General features: G+C 40.2%; 1 pseudogene; it reads left to right on the top strand.

Annotated features, from left to right (window-relative positions):
• The first annotated feature begins 287 nt into the window (after positions 1-287).
• LOC127444935 (POU domain, class 2, transcription factor 1-like) overlaps positions 288-22,053 on the top strand; it is a 66,802-nt pseudogene continuing 45,036 nt past the window's right edge.

Here is a 22,053-nt window from a genome sequence, read left to right as displayed (position 1 = left end):
TAGTTGTTCAGAGATTGTCCAAAATAATTTATATTAACTTTATTTCTGAAATCTGGAATTGTTAAAAATTAGATTTAATATATGGTGGGTGGGGTTTGTACACACAGAAAGGGGGAAAACAAAGAAATGAAAATAGAAGAAACGTGAAAAACGTGGGAAATGAGTGTGTGTGTGTGTGTGTGTGTGTGTGTGTGTGTGTGTGTGTGTGTGTGTGTGTGTGTGTGTGTGTGTGTGTGTGTGTTTTAGCAGCAGTGGGCGGGGTTTCACTCTCACACTAAATATTCAAAATGGCGGTCAGAGAATCAACGACTCAAGATGAGCGCTGGACCGCGGGTAATTATTAAATTTTACATATTCATATTCCCTGCATCCACCGCGAGTAAACAAAAGCTAAACACACACGCCGATCATTAGTAGACGGAACCGTTCGCCGTGAACAATATAGACTGTGTAAATGATTTGAGTGTGTTAGCAGCAGATGAGAGTTTGCATTTGTCCTGTACAAAACTCCGTTTGAAATGGAATGCAGCATATTCGCATTATGTTGTCGTTTAGCATACAGAGTTAACTGGTTGAAACAGATAACAGTGGTCGATCCGGGCGGGTTTCCAGTGGTGTATATGATGTTTATAAAGTGCTGTGAGTTAGCAGCAGTGCTATCAACCGCTTTGTGTTGAACTCAGCGGCAACTCATTTGCATATTCATGTATTTGTCCAGCAATTATCCACGCGCGGTTTTTCATTGTAACTTATTTTACTTTTGCTGCCGCGAACTAAAACAAAAGATAAACATGAGCTTCTTTTGACCACTAACAGGTAATAAATAACGGTGAATATTGTACGTTTTAAGCGTGAACTTTCTAAAGCGCTATCTTTTGCGGAATATTTTTTTGTGGAAAGTGACTGAATGGGGAACAATATTAAGAACCGCTGGAGTAAAATTTTGTTTTGCATCGGATCAGCTGTCGTTTAAATGATTTGTGCGCAATTTAAACGTCTGTTGCATTCCAGAAAAGATGCGAGTCACAGTATTTATTAATCGCGCGGATTAAATATACAGAGCTACTCATGAATATTCATGAATACAAACACCGTCATGAATGATTAATGCTCACCGTTCTATTTTTAATTGTCAAGTTCTGTGGTGAAATTTTACTTTTATTTTTATGTTTATCTGCACTGCAGGGACATGAAATGCTAAAATTAATTAAAATCCACACCTCCACTGAATAAATTATTACAGGTCATGTTGGTACTAACAAAAAAGTATGGTACTATCATATTTTTTTTTTTTTTATACATGTACCATGTGGAGTACCATGTAAATGTCATGGTACATGAATATTGTAATCTTTTAGTGCCATAGTGAGTGTATGTATATCTTAAACTACTATGAAATTCCATCACTGTACCATAGTATCACTATACTTTTAAGGGGAATGTTTTTGAGTAGTTAAATAAGGCCCAGTCATTGGTAATTCATGAATCTGGTTTGGTAAACTTTGATAGAGGAGTGGGTAGTTTAATAGGGTTTTTGGGCACAGAATTGGTACACATGATTGGCAAGCACAGGATTATGCATTTATTAAACCTGATGAATATTAATGAGCTTTTGAGTTCTAATAGAAAATTTCTGAGGTATTCAGTTTAAATGTCTCTGTTCTTTGAATACTTTATATATCTTGCATTGTGCCTTATGCCACTTATCTTCTTTAAATTATGCAGCACTGCATTCAATAGTTTGAAAGGCTAATTAATTGCTCATTTAAAATTCTATTAATTAAAACATTTGCATAAAGTTTTGTGTCAGTTAGATTTGTGCAGCCCTCGCAGTGGCCGTATGTAAATTGTTTCCCTCAACTGTGTTTGCTTTTCTTTTGAGTTAGAGACCTCTCCCTCCCTCTCAGTAGGGTTGTTGTCATAGCAACTGTTTGAGTTAACATGAGTTTGTTTCCTCATGAGTCTTTTCTTTTCACACACTCAGTGTTGTAGAAGTGCATTAAATTGCTAGTGGTGAGTCTTTGATCACTGTTGCATGAGTAATTTTCAAGATTTATTAAAGTGAGTGGGGCAGTGGTGGCTCAGCAGTTAAGGCTCTGGGTTGCTGATCAGAAGGTCGGGGGTTCAAGCCCCAGCACCACCAAGATGCCACTGTTGGGCCCTTGAGCAAGGCCCTTGACCCTATCTGCTCCAGGGGCGCTGTATCATGGCTGACCCTGCACTCTGACCCCAGCTTAGATGGGATATGTGAAAAAAAAGAATTTCACTGTATATGTGCAAATGTATAATGTGTGATAAATAAATAAAATTATAATTCATTATTATTATAATTAATTATAATTATAATCAAGTGAGCCTCATTGTGAGGTCATCAAGCATGTAGAAGTTCAGTTACTGACACTGTTGTTGGAGGTCTTTCATAAAGTGTTTGGTTGATGATTTGTTTTGATCACAGTCTGTCATTAATCATATTAATCACAATTATTACATCATCCTCAGCAGTAAAATAATTCACATTCAGTTAAAATCTTTCACTGTGAAGAAAAAAATTCTAGACCTCATGCTGGAGTTTGCGATTGGTTTCTTACTGGCCGAAGTCAAGAGTGCACCCTAGCTGCTTTTACAGCTGTTGCATCATCCACGCCCTAGCAAAAATTTAGAGCACCCTAGCAACCAAACCCCATAGACTTCCATTCCAAATCGCTTAGATGGGTATCTCAGGATCAGAATGTCGTAGAGACTTCATTGTTGGCTTGTATGACTCAGGACAGAAAGCAGTCTTCTTATTATCAGCCTGGCAACTGCCTAGCAACCACATGGCTTACCCTAGCAACCACATGGCTTACCCTAGCAACCAATTATAAAAACACATATCTCTGCACCAGAACATCGTAGAAACTTCCTGTTTGGCACGTTTGACTCATGCTAGCCACACCTAACGAAGCGCTAAAACATGTTAGCAATGCCCAGCTAAGAACTCCATCTATCAATAAACTTTCAGACTAGGCTTTCTCAAGCCAACTTAAAGTTTGTCCTGACAAACTTTACTTCTCTAGTTATTTGTGTGTAATGCTGCATTTTTATATAAAATGCATTCATTCAAATTAAAATCTTAATACAATGAATTCAATACTTTACTGTACTGGCCTCAGTTCAAAAACAGCTTCACATTGTGTAACCCTTGAGTTAAAAACAAAAGACTGAAAACTGTAAAACAAATTTTTCTAAAATCTATTTTATAAGTAAATCTAATATTACTAATATTATAAATCATTTGAATTGTTGTTCGGTGACCATAAACTCCGCTTCACATTGTGCCTAAAAAACACCCCTTAATAACAAGTTTTTCCTCATCTTGACTTGTTTGGGACACGAACCTCTCTGTATTTTCACATTCCTCCATGTTTCTTAATTGATCTCACGTGTAAATAATTTAAACTAGTCCTGCCCATTTATATTTATGTTGTTGCACAGAATGTTCTGTCAAGTGTTAATTTTCAGTGTTTTATTTCCATCTTTTTTCCAAAAAATGTCCTTTAAATTTAGTCAATATTTCAACATGTTATATTCTTTTTTGTAATTAAAATTTTTTATTGATTCAAAAATACTCAACAGAGAAAAACAACACATACACATCAAATCAACATTTAATATTTAACCCCCACAAATATCCCTCCCCAATCCCCAACCCCACCCTAACCCCCAGCAAACACCCCTTTGGTCACATACAATAATACTCACAACAAAAAAAATATAATAAACATACATAATTAAACTAGACTTCTCTCTCCCCATCCCCTCCCCAAGAGTCCCCCCAAAACGCTATTTCCTGACAACACGTCCCCAAACCCCTGCCTTCTATTTGCCACCTCCTTGAAGGCTGCCACCCTCCCCATCTCCGCGTACCACTCCGGAAATGAAGGCGCTCTGTCCAACTTCCAACCCCTTAAAATAATATGTCTGCCAATCATGATACTGGTCAGAACCCAATTTTTTATATGTTTATCCCCCAAATTTATGACTGCCCCATTGCCCAAAATACAAAGTCTGGGGCAAAGTAAAATTTGAGTGCCCAAAACATCACACAAACAACTCTGAACCTTCAACCAAAATTCTTGGATCTTAACACACCCCCAAAAGACACCAACTTCTGATTGGCATCGCCAGCAGGTGGGTGTGTCTTTAAGACCAAGCCTATACAGTCTAGAGGGGGTCCAGTTGAATCAATGTAAAATCTTGAATTGCATAAGGCGAACCCTTGAATCTTTAGATGCAGACTTGACATTTTTTAGAATCCTAGCCCGCATTCCCTCCTCCAATGCCAAATTTAAATCTTTCTCCCATAATCTCTTGAGAGAATTAAAGCTCCATCCCCCAGACTCTGAATTAGCAGGGAGTAATACACTGATCCCTCATGACCTTTTCCAAAAGCAGTAATCACCTCTCCCAGAGTATCTGCCGCTTTAGGGGTGTGTGTGCTACTCCCCAAAACAATACAGAGCAGGCGGTGCAGCTGTAAATACCTATAAAACTGAGATCTAGGAATCCCAAAATGTTGAACCAAATTCTCAAAAGATCTCAACACTCCACTCTCATACAGGTCACTGTGTGTCATGTTTGGCAAGAAGCTTTCCATTCTTTAATGATTCTGTATAAACTTCTAACAAAAGTGAAGCCAGTTCTGTAGCATAAGATCATAAAACTCAGCGGCAAAACCATCTGGCACCGGAGCCTTGCCTGTAGGCAAAGCCTTAATTACCTCGCCAAGATCTTTCGAGGTTATCTCAGAATCAAGAGAATTGAAAGAGCTCATTCGTCAATTTAGGGAGATCTAATGGTTCCACAAATTTTCTAATGCTTCATCAGTAGACGAAGACGTGGAACTATAGAGATCAAGATAGAATTCTTTAAAAGCATTATAAATATCAATGGCTGAGATAAATATTTCACCACCAACAGATTTCACTGAAGGAATGGTAGATAAAGACTCTGCTTTATACTGTGCATCCGGAAAGTATTCACAGCGCTTCACTTTTTCCACATTTTGTTATGTTACAGCCTTATTCCAAAATGGATTAAATTCATTATTTTCCTCAAAATTCTACAAACAATACCCCATAATGACAATGTGAAAGAAGTTTGTTTGAAATCTTTGCAAATTTATAAAAAAAAAAAAAAACATAAGTATTCACAGCCTTTGCTCAATACTTTGTTGAAGCACCTTTGGCACCAATTACAGCCTCAAGTCTTTTTGAGTATGATGCTACAAGCTTGGCACACCTATTTTTGGGCAGTTTCTCCCATTCTTCTTTGCAGGACCTCTCAAGCACCATCAGGTTGGATGGGGAGCGTCGGTGCACAGCCATTTTCAGATCTCTCCAGAGATGTTCAATCGGGTTCAAATCTGGGCTCTGGCTGGGCCACTCAAGGACATTCACAGAATTGTCCCGTAGCCACTCCTTTGTTATCTTGGCTGTGTGCTTAGGGTCGTTGTCCTGTTGGAAGATGAACCTTCGCCCCAGTCTGAGGTCCAGAGTGCTCTGGAGCAGGTTTTCATCAAGGATGTCTCTGTACATTGCTGCATCATTGCTAGTCTCCCAGTTCCTGCTGCTGAAAAACATCCCCACAGCATGATGCTGCCACCACCATGCTTCACTGTAGGGATGGTATTGGCCAGGTGATGAGCGGTGCCTGGTTTCTTCCAGGCATGACACTTGCCATTCTGGCCAAAGAGTTCAATCTTTGTTTCTCATGGTCTGAGAGTCCTTCAGGTGCCTTTTGGCAAACTCCAGGCAGGCTGTCATGTGCTTTTTACTGAGGAGTGGCTTCCGTCTGGCCACTCTACCATACAGGCCTGATTGGTGGAGTGCTGCAGAGATGTTGTTCTTCTGGAAGGTTCTCCACTCTCCACAGAGAAATGCTGGAGCTCTGTCAGAGTGACCATCGGGTTCTTGGTCACCTCCCTGACTAAGGCCCTTCTCCCCCGATCGCTCAGTTTGGCCGGGCGGCCAGCTCTAGGAGAGTCCTGGTGGTTCCAAACTTCTTCCATTTACGGATGATGGAGGCCACTGTGCTCATTGGGACCTTCAATGCTGCAGACATTTTTCTGTACCCTTCCCCAGATCTGTGCCTCGATACAGTCCTGTCTCGGAGGTCTACAGACAATTCCTTGGACTTCATGGCTTGGTTTGTGCTCTGACATTCACTGTTAACTGTGGGACCTTATATAGACAGGTGTGTGCCTTTCTAAATCATGTCCAATCAACTGAATTTACCACAGGTGGACTCCAATCAAGTTGTAGAAACATCTCAAGGATGATCAGTGGAAACAGGATGCACCTGAGCTCAATTTTGAGTGTCATGGCAAAGGCTGTGAATACTTTTGTACATGTGATTTTTTTTTTTTTTTTTTTTTTTTCGTTTTTTTTTTTTTTAATAAATTTGCAAAGATTTCAAACAAACTTCTTTCACGTTGTCATTATGGGGTATTGTTTGTAGAATTTTGAGGAAAATAATGAATTTAATCCATTTTGGAATAAGGCTGTAACATAACAAATGTGGAAAAAGTGAAGCGCTGTGAATACTTTCCGGATGCAATGTATATCTAGCCAAAAGCTTCCCTGCTTTGTCCCCTTACTCAAAATGTGACTGAATATCCAAAACTCCACCTTCCGTGACAAAATAGTATTATATCTGTATTATATCTGTGCCTCAGCAGTTTTAATATTCCTTTCCAACTCCATGAGTTCCCGTGCTTTGGATTTTTTTGATGAATGAGGCATATTGTATGATCTGACCCCTAAGAACCACCTTAAGTGCCTCCCAAGCCATGCCTACAGAGGATACTGAGGACCAGTTGGTCTCCATATACACATTGATTTCAGCCTTTAACATTTGCTGGAATTCAGTATTTTGCAAAAGGGATACATTAAAGCGCCAACTATATGATTTTTTTCTCTCCATATGTGGCAACGCCTCTAAACTCACCAGGGCGTGATCTGAGACTAAAATTTTTCCAATTGAGCAATCAACAACAGATGAAATGAGGGATTTAGATATAAAAAAAAATCTATTCTAGAATAAATCATATGAACTGATGAAAAAAATGTATAGTCCCTACCAGATGGGTTCAGAAGTCTCCAAATATCTGTAAGATCAAGATTTTTACACATCCTATGAAGCATCAGTGTTGCTCTTGGGGGCTTACACACTTTTGCTTCTGTTGTGCGCTACATTCAGGAGCGGGTTTGGTTATTAGCAATAATTGATAATTATCAAAGGTAATTATTAATTATTAAAATCAATAGAACATTGATTAGAATTAATGTTAGCTTTTTAACCCTTTAAATCAATAATCATCACAGATAACCATCAATTATCAAATTCAGTAGAATAATAATAAGGATTAATATTGCCGGGGCACCACCCTGGAATCAGGGACTAATAACCAGACAGTATAGCTGTCTCAATATAGGATTGTTCTCTTAGGGAGGTCGACGTCAGGAGAACATCGACATTCAAAAGGAAAATAATGAAGGCTTGAATCCAAGCACTGACATCCCCTGCCAGCCCTTGACACAGGTTGTAAAACAAACCAAAACACTTCTCTTTGAAATATAACAAAATTGACTGATGCAGTAATATCAATTAATAATCAATACAATGCAGTTAATAAACTTCCGACTTACAACTACAAACTAAACAGTGACATGATTAGATATGGTAACAAAATAAGCCTATAACACATGAGAGGAAGGTATGTGTGTGTGTGAATGGGTATGTGTGTGTGAATGGGTGTGCGTGTGTGTGAAAGGAGTGACGCGCACAAAATGGCGGACGTGACTCTCGTGGAGAGTGTGTCATGCGAGGTTTCCGGTCAGAGAATGTGGCCACGAATGTGGGCAGAGAGAAGCCGGTTAATGGCATCTGCCCGTTTAACGTGTCTCCGCTTGTTCAATAACTTGGGGACAATGCTGAGCTTTATCGGCAAGTTATCTACTAGCCAAATGTGTGTGCGGGTATGTTTGTGAGGGGTCGTGTGTGTGCGGTAAGTACGAGAGAGAGAGAGAAGAGTGACGGCACCAAAGCCTGTTTTGCGATCGTGGGAGAGAAAGCAACTGTTAGTTTTTCACTCAGAGACGCAATGAACGGCTCGTAAACTGTCCCGCGGTCTTTGGTTCTTTAATGGATAAACTCAGCGTGCCGGTCTCACCCGTGATGGTGGAAATACACAACAGTTCAATGTGGTTGGACTACAACACAGCAAATCTAATTCGTGGTAGAAGCAATGAGCGGACTCGGCGGTCCATAAACTGTACAAGCAATAACCTTGATACACAAGAATAACACACTGTAATAATCTATCTCTGCCCAGATGTAAACCTCTTGAATTGTGTGAGGACGCGGGTAGAATGTGCGTTCGTCCGTCGTTTGACTCCGACTTGGTTCCTTGGAGCTCGGGTGATGACGGGAGGCTGTTTCCTCGCTCTGTTGGCGGGCGGTACGGCTGCTGATTCTCGGCGGGCTGGTGGAGAAATCACAGACGCCGACTCGGTTGAAGAGGGAAGAGAAATCTTCTTTCTTCACTTCTGCAGGCAAACAGGGGAAGACGCGGATTGCTCAGCGGTCTCCTTCAGATCCGTTAGCGTGTTCGGTGGAACACGGAGAAATCTCGACTCATCCAGCGAGATGGAGATTGTATGGCCACAGTTTCAAGTCGTACGTTACTTCCTGGTGCAATGAGGCTACACCTAAGAACAGCAATGAGCTGCATCTACGCACGGCATGCAATGTTGCTAGAAGCAATGCCCAGAAGGATCTCAGAGGTTTTTCTACTCCCGATGACATCATGGTTGAGGGTGCGTTCTGTCATGCACCTCATCCAATAGGAGTTGAGAGTTCGATCTTTTGGAATTTCACACATAGGTGTAAAGTGAGCAAGGCTTCATGGGATTTGTAGTCTGTTTTGGACTCCCTTTGTTTGATTTTGGTGCGGTTGTTATCAGTAAGGTTTATGACTGTGTGTAGGCCTCAGTCAGGCTTTACGACTGTGTAGGCCTGCCTTTGTCTTATATCTGAATACATGAGGCCCAACACTTCACTATAATCAAGGACTGAGTCCATCAAAAGATTAAAGTCTCCTCCCAATATTATATCATGAGGGGTGCCAGCAGCTTGCAACATCTCTTCAAGATCTATAAAAAAGCCCTGATCATCAGTGTTTAGTGCGTAAATATTAGCCAAAATCAACCTTTGCCCCTGAATTTCTGCTTAATAATGACTCTTCCTAATTTTTCTTTTCTCTGTTTGAGACATTTTAATTGTAGATGTTTACTTATCAATGTAATGACTCCCTTGCTCTTACTTGAGCCAGCACTAAAGAAAATATGTCCACCCCATATCTTCCCAAATTTTTCAGCTTCCTGTGGGGAAAGATGCATTTCTTGAAGAAATACTATATCATATTTCTTACGTTAAAGAAAATAAATAACCTTCCTTCTTTTTATGGGGTTTCCCAACCCATTCACATTCCACGTGGAGAGAGACTATCCACTCATATTAACATTTGACATTTTGACATATTAGAAAAATTAGATTGTGTCAAAAATAAAATTTTAAAGACCACATTCCACATTGGTGCAACAATCAACCCCCGAACTTTCCCCAGAACAAAAAAAAAAAAAAAGTGCACATTAACCCCGCGCACAAAGGTGCCAACCGGCGTCCATCCATCTAAACTCAAACAGTCCATGTATGCATATGAGAGCCCCCGTGACAACTTTGCCATCGGATTGCTCAAGTCCGGTGCTTCTATACAAAAATTTGTAAGGCAGAATTACACAACAGAAGATAATCCATAAAACAAACTCCAGGCAATAAGCAGAATAAACACAAAAAAATGTATAGATTCATCCACTTAACTGTCTCGAAGGTGTGTGCCTCCACAAAACAAACTCAAGCCACTAGCAGAACCAGCACAAAAAAAGAAAGGAAAAACGGGTCGTTCAGTTCTTCGGGAAGTCAAACTCACTCCAATGTCCTGCATGAAATATTCCACAAAACTTCAGCCAGCAGGAGGCATAAGCACCCAAAATGAGCAGATTCATTCACAAGCTGTCCCGAAGAAATGATACTACACAAAACAAACTCCAGCCGCTTGGTGGAACCAGCACAAAATGAAAGGAAAAAGGCACCCAGTTCCTCGAACAGTCAAGAGAATGTTCAGTGAGTCAGGTCCACTAGGCGGCAACATAAAAATCACCAAATGACTTACTCCATTGTCTTTATGTAGGACAATGCTTGCTGTGGGCATGTAAATTCTCTACGGCCATCCTTAGTATCTATTCTCAGTTTGTCCGGAAACATCAGAGCAAATGCAACCTTCCGTTGATGTAAGAGATTCTTGAATTCCCTGAATCATTCATGTTTCTCTCTTGTCGAATTTGCAAAGTCTGGGAACAAGAAAATGCGGTGTTTCTTCCAAGAAAGCTTTCCTTTACTCCTCACCTTGCGTAACACGAGATCTTTGTCGGATCAGTTTTTCCCAGGCGCGTTCCAAATCTCCCTTGGTCACTAGCGGGTTAGCAGCTAATTCCCTCTCCGATGACTCCAGGTAATCGATCCATTTCTCAAAGTCCGACACTCTTGTAACTAACTCAATGAATTTAGTCTCCATGGAAGTGATCGATCGATGTATTAAGCATGATCCTCCAAGTCTGCAATGACCTTCGTCAGCATTGCTGACACATTCATCAATTCACGCCGGATTTCTTTCAGTTCACCGTCCGAATTGTGTCTGGGGCTTGTCCCTGAGGGGAATCAGCTTGAGCACATAAGTGTCTTTTAATGTCTCCAGAGCCTAAGGATTTTGAATTCTTTGACATACTGTCTTCCAAGAGCAGTTAAGAATCGGGGTGTATTGAATCTCACCGATTTATAACACAAATAGTATTAAAACTAGCAAAGTGTGCAGAGCTTGCCATTCACACGCCCGCTCCTCACATGGCGTCGCGTGACTCCCTCCCCATCATGTCATATTCTTAATTATGAATCCACTTTACTCTGACTAAAATGGCAAGTAATTGTAGCCCACAAAAATAACATATTTTAGTTATGATAATGTGGAAAACATTTATCTAAACCCTAACAGACCAAACTTTAACCAAATGCTAAAATATTTTTAAAAATTATAAACTACTTTAAATAATTTATCATAAACATGTATCAATATTAAAGATGAATGTTTAATTGGTGAGATTAAACAACATCGTGAAAACTTAAGCTCCTTAAATAATTGCATATAATGGAGGGTCACGTGACGCCATGCAAGAAGCAGACGTGTAAGCGACGAGCTCTGTGCACTTTGCTAAATTTTTTATTATTTTCATGTTATAATTTGGTGAAATTTGATACACCCAGTTACACATTTGCTCTTTGAGGTAAAACATGGCAAAGAAGTCAAAATCCTCGGGCTCTGGAGATATTAAAAGACACTTACGTGTGCAGGATGAAAGCCCCTACAGACCGGGGACTCGTTTTGGATGGCGCGGTGGGAGAGGAGATCCAGCGTCAACTGACCAACATGTTGGTCATGTTGACGAAGGTTCTTGCTGACTTTGAGGATCTCGTTGTAATACGGCGATCGATTACGGCGATGGAAATTAAATTCTCTGAGATAGGTGCAAGAGTGTCAGATGTTGAGAGACGAATCGATTTTCTGGAATCTTCGGAGAGGGAAATAACCACTAATCCACCCGCGACAAAAGTTGATTTGGAACATCTCCTTGAAAAGCTTGAAGATCTTGAGAATAGAAGCCGCAGGAATAACATTCGAATTGTTGGAATTCCTGAGCATGAGGAGGGCAGAGATATGGTGAAATTTCTAGACGAGCTTTTCCTGAGTATGCTCAACATAACAGGCCACAAGCTGGAAATCGAGCAAGCTCACAGAGTCCCAGCTCACAGATTTGCTGAGGGAGACAGGCCCCGACCGATCCTGGCCAGATTTCTGAGATCATCCGATAAAGATCTTGTGTTACGCCAGGCGAGGAGCAAAGGGAAGCTTTCTTGGAAGAACCATAATATTTTCTTGTTCCCAGACTTTGCGAGTTCGACGAGAGAAACGCGATCGGTTCAAGGAATGCAAGAAACTCTTACATCAAAAAAGATCTCATTTGCTCTGATGTTCCCGGCCAAATTGAGAATAGAAACGAAGGTCGGTCGCAAAGTATTTACTTGTCCAAATCTGGCAATGTCTTTTATAGAATCAATGACTGAGTAAACTGCGTTGGCTCAGCCGAGCGGCTGGAGCTTGTTTTGTGAATAACACTTTTCCTTAAAGAAACTTTTGCATTGATGAAAGATTACTTTTGCATTGAAGTTCCCGGACAGATTGAGAATAGACACTACAGATGACCGCAAAATATCTACCTGCTCACACAAAGGATGTCTTTTATAAAGTTGACAGATTGTGTAAGTCATGGAATATACGTTTATGCGGCCTCCGAGTGAATTGACTCGATCATCCAGGGAACCGGGATGCCGGTTTTGTTTCTTTTTGTATTGGTTCCGCCTAGCGGCTGGAGCTTGTTCTATTGAATAACACTCCTTTTGGAACAGCTGTGGATTAATCTGTTCGTTCTTTGTGCTTATTCCTTCTGCTGGCTGTAGTTTGTTTTTAGTTTTATTACGAGACATTGGAATGATTACGTCATCCGCTGTACTCATAACAGCTGGCTCACGGAACATTCGTTTGTCTGTCCGAGGAATCTGAACGGTTTTATAATAGCTGGAATTTGTTTTGTGGAAGATCACATCCTTGAGACAGTTCTGTGAATGAATCTACATGTCCTTTGTGTTCATTCTTCCTATTGGCTGGGTTTATTTTACAAAGTATTTTCTGTTATGTAATTTTGCCTCACAAATTTGTGAGGCAAAATTGAGCAATCCGATGGCAAAGTTGTCGTGGGGGCTCGTGTGTGTTCATGGACCTTTTGAGTTTAAAGGGATTGTCACCGGTTGGCACTTTCGTGCGCGGGGTTAATGCGCACGTTTTTCTTTTTTCTGTTTGTTTTGTTCGGGGGGATGTTCGGGGTTTGATTGTTTCATTAATGGGGAATGTGGTTTGTATAACTTTGTTTTTGACACACAATCTATTTTTTCTAATATGTCAAAATGTCAAATGTTAATATGAGTGGATTGTCTCTCTCCACATGGAATGTGAATGGGTTGGGGCACCCCATAAAAAGAAGGAAGGTTATTACTTTTCTCAAACGTAAGAAATATGATATAGTGTTTCTTCAAGAAACACATCTCTCCCAGCAGGAAGCTGAAAATTTGGGAAGATATGAGGTGGACATTTTTTTTTTAGTGCTGGCTCAAGTAAAAGCAAGAGAGTCATTATATTGGTAAATAAACATCTACAATTCAAATGTCTCAAACAGATTAAAGATAAATTAGGGAGAGTCATTATTGTTTTAGCTGAAATTCAAGGGCAAAGGTTGATTTTGGCTAATATTTACGCACCTAACGCTGATGATCAGGGCTTTTTTATAGATCTTGAAGGGATGCTGCAAACCGCTGGCACCCCTCATGATATAATATTGGGAGGAGACTTTAATCTTTTGATGGACTCAGTCCTTGATCATAGTAGAGCAACATTGACGCTTCACAGAATTTGTAAAAATCTTGGTCTTACAGATATTTGGAGACTTTTGAACCCATCTGGTAGGGGTTATACGTTTTTTTTCATCCGTCCATAAGATTTATTCTAGAATAGATTTTTTTTTTTGGTGTCCAAGTCCCTCATTTCATCTGTTGCTGATTGCTCAATTGGAAATATCTTAGTCTCAGATCACGCTTTGGTGAGTTTAGAGGTGTTGCCATATACGGAGAAAAAGAAATCATATAGTTGGCGCCTTAATATGTCCCTTTTGCAAAATCCTGATTTACAACAAATGTTAAAGACTGAAATCAATGTTTATATGGAGACCAACTGGTCCTCAGTATCCTCTGTGGGCGTGGCTTGGGAGGCACTTAAGGTGGTTCTTAGGGGTCGGATCATACAGTATGCCTCATTCATTAAAAAATCCAAAGCACAAGAACTTGTGGAGTTGGAAGGAAATATTAAAAGTGCCAAGGCTGAGCTGAAGCGCCGTATGTCATCTGATGGCCTCAGAGAATTGACCCAATTGAAATATAGATATAATACTATTTTGTCACGGAAAGTGGAGTTTTGGTTATTCAGGGCAAGACAGTCATACTTTGAGTTGGGGGTCAAATCAGGAAAACTTTTGGCTAGATATATAAAGCAGAGAGAGTCTTTCTCTACCATTCCCTCTGTGAAATCTGCTGGTGGTGAAATATTTACCTCGGCCATTGATATTAATAATGCCTTTAAAGAATTCTGTCTTGATCTCTATGGTTCCACGTCTTCGTCCACTGATGAAGATATTAGGAACTTTGTGGAACCATTAGATCTCCCTAAACTGACGACTGTGCAAAAAAAAACCTCTAGATTCTGAGATAACCTTGGAGGAGCTTGACGAGGTAATTAAGGCCTTGCCTACAGGTGAGTTTTTTAGATCCTATGCTACAGAACTGGCTCCACTTTTGTTAGAAGTTTATACAGAATCATAAAAGAATGGAAAGCTTCCTCCAACCATGACACAAGCCCGGATCAGTCTGATTCTTAAAAAGGACAAAGATCCAAACGAGTGTAAAAGTTACCGCCCAATTTCCCTGATCCAGTTAGATGTAAAAAAAATTGTCCAAAATTCTGGCTAACCGATTAAGTGAAGTTATGACATCACTTATACATATAGATCAGGTGGGGTTTATTCGAGGCCGTAGCTCTTCTGATAATATTAGGCGTCTCATTAATATCATGTGGTCAGTAGTGAATGAACAATCTCCGGTCGCTGCCATCTCTCTTGACGCCGAAAAGGCGTTTGATATGGTAGAATGGGATTATCTTTTTAAGATTTTGGAAATATACGGGTTCGGGTGTACATTTATTGGTTGGATTAAGTTACTTTATAGACACCCTGTAGCAGCGGTACAAACAAATGGGTTAATTTCAGATTATTTTACTCTGGATAGGGGCACCCGGCAGGGTTGCCCTCTTTCCCCATTATTGTTCTGTCTTGCCCTGGAACAATTAGCAGCCGCGATAAGGAAGGAGGATGATTTTCCAGGGGTGACGGCGGGAGGTGTGGCGCATAAGCTTCTGCTTTACGCAGATGATATTTTATTATTTGTCTCCGACCCTACTAGATCTATGCCTTGCCTCCACAGAATGATTAACTCCTTTTCCAAATTCTCAGGATACAAAGTCAATTGGTCTAAATTCGAAGCTTTGACTTTGACAGCGTACTGTCCAGTAACGGCCTTCCAGCCGGGTGCCTTCCGGTGGCCCAAACAGGGCATTAAGTATTTGGGGATTTTATTCCCAGCAAATTTGTCTGATTTAGTCAGTTAATTTTGATCCCTTAATAAAAAGGTTTTTGAATGATGTGGACAGGTGGGCTTCACTACACTTATCGATGATTGGGTAGGTTAATGTTATCAAAATTCAATTACTTACTGCAGTCTCTCCCTGTAGATGTCCCCCTCTCTTATTTCAAGCAATTTGATAGCATAGCGAAGTCCTTTATTTGGAATGGTAAACGTCCCAGTTTAAATTTCAATAAGTTACATAGGCCGATTGACAAAGGTGGGTTAGGCCTACCCAAAATTTTGTTTTATTATTATGCATTCAGTCTTAGACATTTGGCTCATTGGTCGCTTCCACCTGAGAGAGCTCCTCCCTGGTTTTGTATTGAAAAGGAAGTTCTTGCCCCTATCTCGCCACTGCAAAGCCTTTCGATTAAACTAGCCGGAGAGGTTAAGTCGCATCCCGTTATTTTGCATTTGCAATCGATATGGACAAAAGTGTTCACAGTGTTTAATTCTGATATTTATTTAAAGTAGCCTCGAGCGTATGGCTGAACCCTAAAATATGTATTAATAAGTCCCCTTTCTGTTGGTCAGATTGGATTGTGAGGGGGGTTAATACACTTGGTGACCTATATGAGAGTGGAGTATTGAGATCTTTTGAAAATTTTATTCAACATTTTGGGATTCCTAGATCTCAATTTTATAAGTATTTACAGCTGCGCCACCTGCTCTGCTCTATTTTTGGGAGTAGCATACACCCCCCTAGAGCGGCAGATACTCTGGAAGTGGTGATTGCTGCTTTTGGGAAGGGTCATGAGGCATCAGTGTATTACTCCCTGTTAATTCAGAGTCTGTGGGACAGAGCTTTAAATTCTCTCAAAAGATTATGTGAGGAAGATTTAAATTTGTTATTGGAAGAGGGAGAGTGGGCTAGGATCCTAAAAAGCATCAGGTCTGCATCTAGAGATGCAAGGATCCGTCTGATGCAATTTAAGATTTTGCATTGGTTCTACTGGATGCCCTCTAGATTGTACAGGCTTGGTCTTAAAGACTCACCCTCCTGCTGGCAATGCCAGTCAGATGACGGGGACATAACCCATGTTTTTTGGGGTTGTATTAAGATTCAGGAATTTTGGTTGAGGATCCAGCATATTGTGTGTGACGTACTGGACACTCAGTTTTCATTTTGCCCCAGACTTTGTATTTTGGGTGATGGAGGGGTCCTGAATATAGCAGATAAATATATGAAAAGCTGGGTCCTAACCAGCGTGATGATTGGCAGACAGCTAATCCTTAGGGGTTGGAAGTCAACTGATGCACCCTCATTTCGTGAGTGGTGCACCGAGTTGGGTAAAGTGGCAGCTTTCGAGGAGATGACTTCCAGACGGCTGGGGAACCTGTCGAGTTATGGCAGAAAATGGGGCAGTTATTTGTCTCATTTGGAGAGGTCCTAGTGTGGGGCAGTGGAGGGAGACACATTTTTATTTTGTATTTTTGTTCCCTATACGTTGAACTTTGTCTTTTTTTTTAATGTACTATTTGTGTGTATGTTTATATGTGGGTATTTAGTTATTTTATATTGTGCGGGTGGGGGGGGGGGGGGGGTTATAAAGGGTTTTAAGTTGATTCCTAATGTATAATTTTGTGGTTAAATTTATTTTTGTCTGTCTTGGAATCAATAAAAAATTTTAATAAAAAAAACAAAAAAGGCATATAATGAATATAGTGAAGTATTCACTTCGTTTAGAAGTGATTCTGTTGTGAATTCCTCACGTTGAGACAGTTTAGGATATTGCGTTACATGTGATGTGTTTTTAAGGAAACGGCGTATTCACAACACAAGTTACACATTCTGACTAGTTCAAGTTCAGCTGTTCATTGTGTTAATTGTCTGTGCAGATGTCAGTTGTAATATGAGGTTTATGTGTGGATATATAGATTTCCACATTTTGTATATAGAATTAAGTGTTTGAGTGAGTTTATAACCCATTAGTAATGTTCATTGTTCAGCTTTTCAGTGGAGAAATTCACAATATACTGTCTCTGGAGTATTTACAGCAATTATTTTCAGATTTTCTAAGTGTTAGTGCACTGTTAATGTCTTGCAGTATTATTATTTCTCATCAGCAGGTTTTAATTAAAACCGTTTGATTTTCATCATGATGCGTCCTTTTGTCTCACCTTCTTGACATTTAAAAATCCCTTTATCAACTAATATTTTCAGTATTTTCGTTGAGGAGATTAATACTCCATACTGCCCAGCACTAGTTAGATGTTTCCAAATTTTCATTTAGACAATCTGTTGCTCTGTTTTTGATTCTTTTCTGATGTGATTCAGGCATTATTAATAACACAATAAATAACTTCATACATACACAGATTTCTTGTGAAATAAACACAACTCTAGAGGGTTCTTTGGCAGCTTTTGGTTGAACAATCCTTTAATTAATATGTGCAATGCCAGTATTAGAGTCAGGAAATAACTGGAAAAATCTGATAGTAAAATGATACAATTATATAATGTAGCCTATTTTAGTTTTTTAATATTTGGTTATTTGGTTGGTTTGTTTTTTAATATTTGGTTATTTGGTTGATTTAGTTTGGAAATGACTGAAAGTGGAGGAGTGTGAGAGGGTGTGAGAAAGGATCATTCAGTACTTCAAAATGGATTTGAACCAAGTTGCCCAACATTTTTTTAAAAGCATTAACAAATGATTTTTTCACTTTGGAACAGATTCTACAAGCCGCCCAACAGAACTGAGTAAAAACACAATAGAGAACGGCACACATGGAGTTCAAGGTAGATCACATTGTGTTTGTTTATTGCTAAATGTTTGTTTCACTGTGTCTTATTCGTTTGTCTTCACAGTAGCTCAAACAAACGGACCCGACACCCAGAAACCAAATGGACAAGTGACAAGTGCAATCAGTAACGTGCAGGCGCAAGCATTGCTCCAACAGGTAAAACACCAGCTAGATTTACACACATACTCTCTGGCCACTCACAGGTGGAGAATAGAGAGGGATTGTTGGATTACAGCCATTTACTGCATTCTCATCACTGCATGAACTTCAGCAGCCGCAGTTTCCATGGCGAGGATGAACTCTGCCACTAAAGTCATGTGTTGGGATGGCACCCTGGTGTTTGGTGTTGCCTGGAAACGCTGGAGAGAGATCAGTGCGGCCCATTAATTAAACAGCACTTCTGTCGCTCGGAAGCAGGTGGAAGAGAATATGCAAAAATCTATGCAGAATTTATATGCACTGCATATTGAGGCATCACTTAACGAGTCCCAGCACTACAGTTTACAGTGAGCGTTCAAGAGCTGCTCATGGTTTGTTGGTTTTCAGGTTGTTTTGCTTGTTAGTCTTTGATGGACCTGAAAATGTATGATTCCATTTAGACTCATTTGCTCTGTTCCAAAACCTAGTGAGCTGCCTACTGAAAAATTATTTCAATGCATCATCGGTGGACTCCCAATGTGAAGCATGTTGCAATTGGTAGCCAACCTTCTAAGATCCTTTCTTTTGGCCAAATTGACCTGTTGCTAAGCTCCGGCCTCCCTTGGTTAATGTTGCTCGCTCTGACAAGCTTTGCAGAACTTCCCATTGGATTCATGATTGCCGCAGTTTTTGTTAAAATATTCATAAACTGAATGGATATTATTCTTATTTAGGGCTTTACTGGTTGTTTAGATCAGTGTTACTATAAGAAATAATTAATAATTATTTCTTTAGTTATTAATATTTTAATTAATTGAATCAAACTCATTAAAACCTCATATGGGGCTCCAGTAAATGTAGTTCTTCTAATCCTTTAAATCAACAATTATTTAAGATAATCGTTAATTGTTAACATCGATGAAACATTAATTAAAATTAACACTAGCTTATTGATCATTCAAATTCAACAATCATCAAAGATAATTATCAATTATCAAAAATCAATAGAATATTAATAAGGATTAACATTGACGGGGCACCACCCTGGAATCAGGGACTAATAACCAGATAGTATAACAGTCTCAATATTAGATTGTTTTCTTAGGAAAATCGACATCCGAAGAATATCGATTTTCGGAAAAAAAACAATGAATGAAGGCTTGAATCCGAGCACTGACATCCCGTCAGCATGACACAGGCGTATGCAAAACAAACCAAAACACTTCTCTTTGTAACATAAAGTTTATTTATGCAGTAATATCAATTAATAATTAATACAATGCAGTCAATAAACTTCGGACAAGTACCATTCTCCTGGCAACCACCACACCCAGACTCGTCCATCAGATAGCCAGATGGAGAAGCGTGATTTGTCACTCCAGAGAATGCGTCTCCACTGCTCTAGAGTCCAGTGGCGGTGTGCTTTACACCACTGCATCCGACGCTTTGCATTGCACTTGGTGATGTATTGCTTGGATGCAGCTGCTCGGCCATAGAAACCCATTCCATGAAGCTCTCTACGCACTGTTCTTGAGCTAATCTGAAGGCCACATGAACTTTGGAGGTCTGTAGCGATTGACTCTGCAGAAAGTTGGCGACCTCTGCGCACTATGCGCCTCAGCATCCGCTGACCCCGCTCTGTCATTTTACGGGGCCTACCACTTCATGGCTGAGTTGCTGTCATTCCCAATCGCTTCCACTTTGTTATAATACCACTGACAGTTGACTGTGGAATATTTAGTAGCGAGGAAATTTCACGAATGGACTTGTTGCACAGGTGGCATCCCATCACAGTACCACGCTGGAATTCACTGAGCTCCTGAGAGCGGCCCATTCTTTCACAAATGTTTGTAGAAGCAGTCTGCATGCCTAGGTTCTTCATTTTATACACCTGTGGCCATGGAAGTGATTGGAACACCTGAATTCAATTATTTGGATGGGTGAGCGAATACTTTTGGCAATATAGTGTATAACGAGTAATATAAAACCGATTATGGATAAAAAGAACCATGTCAATGTCCTCTACCTGAAGAAACGGCTCAAGACCTGCCTCTTTCGAATGCACTTGACTGACCCACAACCATAATTATAGGCAGTTACTATAGCTCTTATTTATAAAATAAATGAAACAAAAAAAAAAAAAAAAACTCTCTTTCCCTTCTTTTCTGCATTTCTCTTCTCTAGTTTTTTCATTACTATTATTTTTCTGCCTTAAACCTGATCATGGAGCCCAAACCATAAGGCGTAGAGACATGAAAGTTGGTCAGAAGGTAGCACACACTGTCGCTACTCAGGCACAAAGTCTCGCCCCGATCGGCCAGATGGTGGCGCTATAGTGAGCAAAACAAAAACTTTTAGAAAAATGGCCATAATTGGAGATCTTAGGACGCCATGCAAGGAGCAGATGTGTGAGCGAAGAGCTCTGCGCACTTTGCTGAATTTTCGATTATTCTCATGTTATAATCTGGTGAAATTTGATACACCCAGTTACACATTTGCCCTTTGTTGCAAAACATGAAGTCAAAATCCTCGGGCTCTGGAGATATTAAAAGACACTTACGTGTTCAGGATGAAAGCCCCGACAGGCCTACAGACTGGGGACTCGATTTGGATGGTGCGGTGGAAGAAGGAATCCAGCGTCAGTTGTCCAACATGTCGGTGATGTTGACGAAGATTCTTGCTGACTTGGAGGATCTCGCTGTAATACGTCGATCGATTATGGCGATGGAAATAAAATTCTCTGAGTTAGGTACAAGAGTGACTGATGTTGAAAAACGAATCGATTCTCGAATCGGAATCTCCGGAAAGGGAATTAACCGCTAATCCACCCGCGACCAAAGTTGATTTGGAACATCTCCTTGAAAAGCTTGAAGATCTTGAGAATAGAAGCCGCAGGAATAACGTTCGAATTGTTGGAATTCCTGAGCATGAGGAGGGCAGAGATATGGTGAAATTCCTAGATGAGTTTTTCCCGAGTCTGCTTGACATAACAGGCCACAAGCTGGAAATCGAGCGAGCTCACAGATCTGCTGAGGGAGAAAGGCCCCGACCGATTCTGGCCAGAATTCTGAGATCATCTGATAAAGATCTTGTGTTGCACCAGGCAAGGAGCAAAGGGAATCTTTCTTGGAAGAACCATAATGTTTTCTTGTTCACAGACTTTGCGAGTTCGACGAGAGAAACGCGATCGGTTCAAGGAATGTAAGAAACTCTTACATCAGAAAAAGATCTCGTTCGCTCTGATGTTTCCGGCCAAACTGAGAATAGAAACGAAGGTCGGTCGCAAAGTATTCACATGTCCAAATCTGGCAATATCTTTTATAGAATCAATGACTGAGTAAACCATTGGATGTTTCTCATGTAAATGGGTCTGACTCGCTGTACATACTCTTGAGGAAGCTGGGCGACATTTTAGGTTTTTTGCGTTGGCTCCGCCGAGCAGCTGGAGCTTGTTTTGTGAATAACACTTTTCCTTAAAGAAACTTTTGCATTGATGAAAGATTACTTTTGCATTGAAGTTCCCGGACAGATTGAGAGTGGACACTACGGATGACCGCAAAATATCTACATGCTCACACAAAGGATGTCTTTTGTAAAGCTGACAGATTGTGTAAGTCATGGTATATACTGTTATGCAGCCTCCGAGTGAATTGACTTGATCATCCGGGGAACAGG

This window comes from Myxocyprinus asiaticus, chromosome 8, assembly GCF_019703515.2.
Source record: "Myxocyprinus asiaticus isolate MX2 ecotype Aquarium Trade chromosome 8, UBuf_Myxa_2, whole genome shotgun sequence".
NCBI lineage: Eukaryota > Metazoa > Chordata > Actinopteri > Cypriniformes > Catostomidae > Myxocyprinus > Myxocyprinus asiaticus.
Note: the sequence above shows the minus strand (reverse complement) of the source record. Positions and strands in the feature narration are given on the sequence as shown.